This window comes from Tupaia chinensis, unplaced genomic scaffold, assembly GCF_000334495.1.
Source record: "Tupaia chinensis unplaced genomic scaffold, TupChi_1.0 Scaffold000494_1, whole genome shotgun sequence".
NCBI lineage: Eukaryota > Metazoa > Chordata > Mammalia > Scandentia > Tupaiidae > Tupaia > Tupaia belangeri.
Genome location: NW_006160006.1, coordinates 3,987,672 through 3,994,089, shown reverse-complemented (window position 1 = coordinate 3,994,089; position 6,418 = coordinate 3,987,672). Strand labels below are relative to the sequence as shown.

The 6,418-nt window shown below is 43.7% G+C and overlaps 1 protein-coding gene across 1 annotated transcript in view; it reads right to left on the bottom strand.

Annotated features, from left to right (window-relative positions):
• Positions 1–6,418, bottom strand: part of MARCHF1 (membrane associated ring-CH-type finger 1) — a 641,401-nt gene that overhangs the window by 99,296 nt on the left and 535,687 nt on the right. The gene's annotated exons all lie outside the window — the stretch shown is intronic.

Below are 6,418 nucleotides of genomic sequence, written 5' to 3'. Positions count from 1 at the left end.
CTCTTTCCCAGTGTACCTGGAGCATTCTCCAGGAGGTCACGTAGTCGATCACAGAACAGCCTTCATGAATTTGAGAAGACTGAACTCACGTCAAATATCTTTCTGACCACAGTGGTATGGAATGAGAGATCAGTAACAGAAGGAGATTGGGAAAATTTGCCCATCTGTGGAAATTAAACATGCTCATGAACCAGTAGCTGCAACCAGAAATTAAAAGGGAAATAAAAAAGTGTCCTGAAACAAATTAAAAGGGAAACACAACATACCAAAAGTTATGGGATGCAGCAAAAGCAGTTTTAAGATGGAAGTTTATAGCAATAACTGCCTACATTAAAAAGAAAGATCTCAAGTAAACAACCAAATACTATACCTCAGGGAGTGAAAGAAAGGAGAACAAACAGCTAGAAGGTAATGGAAGGAAATAGCAAAGATCACAATAGGAACAAGTGAAGTAAATACTAGAATAACAATAGAAAATATCAATGCAACTAAGTTTTTGTTTGAGGGGGGAGAAAGATTTTTAAAATGACAAAACTTTAGCTATACTAAGAAAAACAGACAAGACTCAAACTCATGTTCTCCACCAAGACTGAAGCAAATGTAGGATATTGATAAGTTTCAATCTGTAAGAAAAAATCTTATCTAATAAAGTTTTTCTATTAACATGAGATGAAACTGGAGATTATTCTCTTCACATTAGGGACTACGAATGACTGAGTTATAAAAATTGTTACCAACTAAATTCAGAGAAAAATCATTTTTTCTTGGCTAAAACATGAGAAATTGTGACTCAGGAAAGATTTGCCTTTATGTCGATCCTACTCTTAGATATTAGGCTTGATCATTAGACAGTTAATGAGATGAACTTCAGACACTGACGGCAATACCCACCCTACAGGGCGCTAAGAATTTGTAGTGCTGTTTTTAAATCATTTATATTATGGACTTCAATGAGTCAGCAATTTAAGGGCTTGTTTATAGTTTCTAAAACATTTGAAGAAGTTCGGTGCATGAAAATAGGCAGGTGAGCTATTTTTGCATCCCTCCTCAGAGCTGTGAGGAGTCTACCTACATTGTCATTCTACGGCCTACAGCAGGGGTGGGCGAACCGCCCTGGGGGCTAACCCCATTCTGATGCCTGCTTCTGTGAAAAGCCTTTGGCTGGAACACACGCACGCTCCTTTGTTTACTGTTGTCTGTTGCCACCCTCACACCAGCGGCAGAGCTCAGTTACCGCTGCACACCGTGTGGGCCACACAGAAAAAGTTCCTGAGCTCTCATCTACAGTAAAGGTAGAAGAAAGTAGAGAAAAGTGGGTGAGAAAGGAAAATAGGGAATGTCATAGTGAAAGTAAAAAGAATGAAGGAGGAAATATATCATCCTGAAAGAGGAAATATATAAAACAAATCTCTCTCTCTCTCTATCTACCTATCTATCTATCTACCTATCTATCTACCTATCTATCTATCTCTCTATCTCTCTATCTACCTATCTGTCTCTCTCTATCTATCTCTCTCTCTCTCTCTATCTATCTATCGATATATATAAACAATATACAGAGATCTGGGATGCTCTGTCCCTACATAGACACCTCTATAAACCCTGTACAAATGTATATATGTAAGACAATCAGTGTGTATTAAAACCACAATTCCAACATTAAATAGAAATTCAAAGAAGAACGGATGGGAAAGGAAAGGAGAGGACTATGGGACTGAGACGTCAGAAGTGAAGGTTCAAGTGCAGTCACAACCATGAACAAACTCTTCTGTCCTGCTCTGCCGCTGAAGGGTCTTACAGACACCATCTTTGGGGGAAAGCACGGGAGGCATGCGGAACTCACTGCAGCCTGCTCTCTGCTCAGGCTGTTTCTGGCTTCCCTCGAGTCATCCTGGCTGTGGAAGGCGAACAGTGCTATTTAAGTTGAACGCACAGCACAAGATCCAAGCCCCGTACAGCTCATTTTTCTAGAATATGCTGAACTTAACTTCTTTTCTGGTAAATGATGTACCTGGTTCGGCACATTCCTGAGAAGGAGTTTTTCTTTGAGCACAATATGCTCCATTAGACAGGTACTCATTAGAATGAATGAATGGGATAGCCTGCCAGGGCCTCGGACGGACTTCCATCACACAGAAAGACATGTGCACGGAGTTTTCTTGGAATTTAACTGCTCTTACCTTAACTTCCTTTCAACTCACAGGAATGCTGAATGCCACCGTGGAAGAGACATTTGTAAACAGAGTTGTAAATCAAAACCCACTTTGCAAAAGGAAAGGCTATTAAAAATAATTAGTGATAATTAAAAATTTTTTTTCCAAATCTACCCATTAGAGAGAGAGATCTGGTAAAATTTTAAATAGTACTGCCAGGGCCTCGGACGGACTTCCATCACACAGAAAGACATGTGCACGGAGTTTTCTTGGAATTTAACTGCTCTTACCTTAACTTCCTTTCAACTCACAGGAATGCTGAATGCCACCGTGGAAGAGACATTTGTAAACAGAGTTGTAAATCAAAACCCACTTTGCAAAAGGAAAGGCTATTAAAAATAATTAGTGATAATTAAAAATTTTTTTTCCAAATCTACCCATTAGAGAGAATGATCTGGTAAAATTTTAAATAGTATTTTTTAAGAACTATTTATTTAGTTTTATTTATTACTATTATTTTTTAAGACATAAATACTATCTGCACCACTGAGTCTCGGTGGTTGGTCCCAGTAGCTGAGGCTGTAGAGTCCATCCACGGAAAGGCCACAGGAAAACTCCATCACATCTCAGCCTGATGGTTTTAATGCATGATAATAAAAAACCAACCAACAAACCAACAGAACACACACAGCACTTCCCCCCAAACACAGCTAAGGGGAGCCCAGCTGACAGCCCGTTAGGATCCACTGCAGGGCTTCTCTGCCTTTGTTTATCTGGTTCTGTTTGCTTGATCCCATCCCTCAGGGCTACCTGCTAGTTCTCACTTCAAGAAAACAGAGACAAGACTGATGTGAGGAGGACAAAAAGAGCAGCCCAGTGAGCAGAGCCCATGGCCTGACTCCTAGAGAAAAAGGATGCCTTCCAGCTCACCTTGATGAGAAGGGCTGGGCAAGACTTAGCAGTCAGGAGCTTTCATAAAGAGGAGGAAGACTGCCCTGCTGTCTGCCTAGGGTGTGAGGTCTGCTGGTAACCAGGCACCAGCAGAGGTTCAAGTCAGCACGCCAGAGTGAAGAGAGTGGACATAGAAGATAACAAAGACAAGACTTATAATTTCTACAAACGCAGGTCGCATGGCTTTCGAAGTCACTGAGAAAGGTGAAGAGAATATTTAAAAAAACATCTGGAATCTCTATGATAAGTAAATATAGACTTTTTTATTTTTATTTTTTTTGCCAGAGGATGTGTGCATTCACGAGAGAGAGAGAGAGAGAGAGAGAGAGAGAGAACCTTCAATCTGAAAAGTTATGCTTTGAATTTTCAGTGTTTTCCGAATTATTTCCCTGATAAGTCTAACTCATATGCTTTGTTCTCTCAACCTGCAATTCTTATTACTTAGATGTTGAAACTCTTGAACTGGTTCTCAGTTTTTCTAGTATCCCCCACCCCCTTTTCTTTGTCTTTTTCTTGTACTTTCTGAAAGTTTTAACGTTTTTCTTTCAAGCTTTTAAATTACTTTTGATTCCTCCTCTCGTATTTATAATATCCAAGCTGTTCTTTTCTTTTCCCATTCGCTGAGTTTTCTCTCTTCATACAGTATTATAAATCTGCTACAGGGCATGTGTGTTCACTAGAGAGAGACAGACAGGGAGAGGGAGGAAAAGTGAGAAATCACTCCCCCGCCCCCCGTCAGAAGGGATAGCCACACGACAATCCCTTCTCTTTCAGTTTCTTTTTGGGATTTGGGACATGCATGCACATATACCTGGTGTGTTTTCCAAGCTGCCAGGACTTGGACTCAAACTGCACAGTCAACCATGTGGGTCCAACTGTCTTCACCACACCGCCTGATGGCCCTTTACTTTTAAAAAATCATTCATTCCCCTTCTTTCTCTCTCTTTCTCTTGCTGTTTGAAGCTTTCCTGAAATATCTGTTGGTCCTGGCTCCTACTATGAACGACTCACTGAAAGGTTGACTGGAGGCTCGAGTGTTTGGGGCTGGGCTGTGGGTGGGCTCTAGCGTGCTTCTCCTGGACGGAGGGAGGAAACCTCCCTCAACGTTTCATGTCTGTCGCTACTTTTTCTGTTCTGCCAATTTCCTAAAATTGAAAAAAAAAATGCAGCTCTTGCCTGGGTGTGTAGCTAATGCCAGCTCCCGGATCACGATGGGGGTGAGGGACTGCCAGGTCGCCTCGGGATGTGGACTTGCGCACAGGAAGCCCACCCTCTGGAGAGAGGCACTGGTTGCCGGGTTCTCGCTGTCCTGGGGGAAATGGCCCCTCCCTGGGGGCTTCCAGATGGTGCCAACCAGTGCTCCCAGCTACGAGCTCCTGTAATTCTCTGGGGACATTTCTCAGAGCTGTTTTGTTCCTTTGTACACACACAATCCAGGCCAAAATAAAGTCAAGTTTCCTTTTTCATCTCCCTATGTGGGTGGTTGGATTTTACTTTATTTTTCCTAGTGGATACTTCCACTGGGACAGTAGTATGTTGAGAATTTTGATTTGTTTCGTTTTGTTTTAATTAGGGCTATTTCACTGTACATCTCATTCAGAGCTGGCCCCTTCTCTTGTATTTCTGCGTGGGCACTGGCACAACTGACCAGTCCCAGGACAGCTGTGCTGTCAACTCTCAGGCCAGTTTCTGGCTCTGCTTAATAAATCTGCTACAGGGCATGTGTGTTCACTAGAGAGAGACAGACAGGGAGAGGGAGGAAAAGTGAGAAATCACTCCCCCGCCCCCCGTCAGAAGGGATAGCCACACGACAATCCCTTCTCTTTCAGTTTCTTTTTGGGATTTGGGACATGCATGCACATATACCTGGTGTGTTTTCCAAGCTGCCAGGACTTGGACTCAAACTGCACAGTCAACCATGTGGGTCCAACTGTCTTCACCACACCGCCTGATGGCCCTTTACTTTTAAAAAATCATTCATTCCCCTTCTTTCTCTCTCTTTCTCTTGCTGTTTGAAGCTTTCCTGAAATATCTGTTGGTCCTGGCTCCTACTATGAACGACTCACTGAAAGGTTGACTGGAGGCTCGAGTGTTTGGGGCTGGGCTGTGGGTGGGCTCTAGCGTGCTTCTCCTGGACGGAGGGAGGAAACCTCCCTCAACGTTTCATGTCTGTCGCTACTTTTTCTGTTCTGCCAATTTCCTAAAATTGAAAAAAAAAATGCAGCTCTTGCCTGGGTGTGTAGCTAATGCCAGCTCCCGGATCACGATGGGGGTGAGGGACTGCCAGGTCGCCTCGGGATGTGGACTTGCGCACAGGAAGCCCACCCTCTGGAGAGAGGCACTGGTTGCCGGGTTCTCGCTGTCCTGGGGGAAATGGCCCCTCCCTGGGGGCTTCCAGATGGTGCCAACCAGTGCTCCCAGCTACGAGCTCCTGTAATTCTCTGGGGACATTTCTCAGAGCTGTTTTGTTCCTTTGTACACACACAATCCAGGCCAAAATAAAGTCAAGTTTCCTTTTTCATCTCCCTATGTGGGTGGTTGGATTTTACTTTATTTTTCCTAGTGGATACTTCCACTGGGACAGTAGTATGTTGAGAATTTTGATTTGTTTCGTTTTGTTTTAATTAGGGCTATTTCACTGTACATCTCATTCAGAGCTGGCCCCTTCTCTTGTATTTCTGCGTGGGCACTGGCACAACTGACCAGTCCCAGGACAGCTGTGCTGTCAACTCTCAGGCCAGTTTCTGGCTCTGCTTAATTTTTTTTTTTTTAACTGATTCTTGGAGATTTCTCTTCCCATCTGACTGGCACAGCTAAGTGTGGATAAGGGATGAGTATGGTCATGGTTTTAGCTAGCATGTCTAAGGGTTACAGTCAGAGTGACTTCAGATCACCTTAGCTAGCATGTCTAAGGGTTACAGTCGGAGTGACTTCAGATCACCTTGTCTGCAGCACTGCTAGTCTCCAGTGGTCTTCCTTTCACCTTTGCAATAGTGAATTTTACCAGGACGGAAGCTGAGACTCCTGGAGGCTCGACTAACCAAGAACAGCAGGGAGCGCAGAGCCAGGGCCACCTCTCTCCAGGGTGTGACATCCCAGAACTCTTCCACCTCTAAAACGTGCTGACATTTATTTATTTATTTATTTATTTTTAAAGCTATAGGGCACATACGTTCACTGGAGATGGAGAGAGAGAGGGAGAGAGAGGGAGAGAGGAAGAGAGAGACAGGGAGAGAGAGGGAGAGGGAGAGAGAGAGAGGGAGAGAGAGACAGAGAGAGAGAGAGAGGGAGAGAGGGGGAGAGAGAGAGGGGGA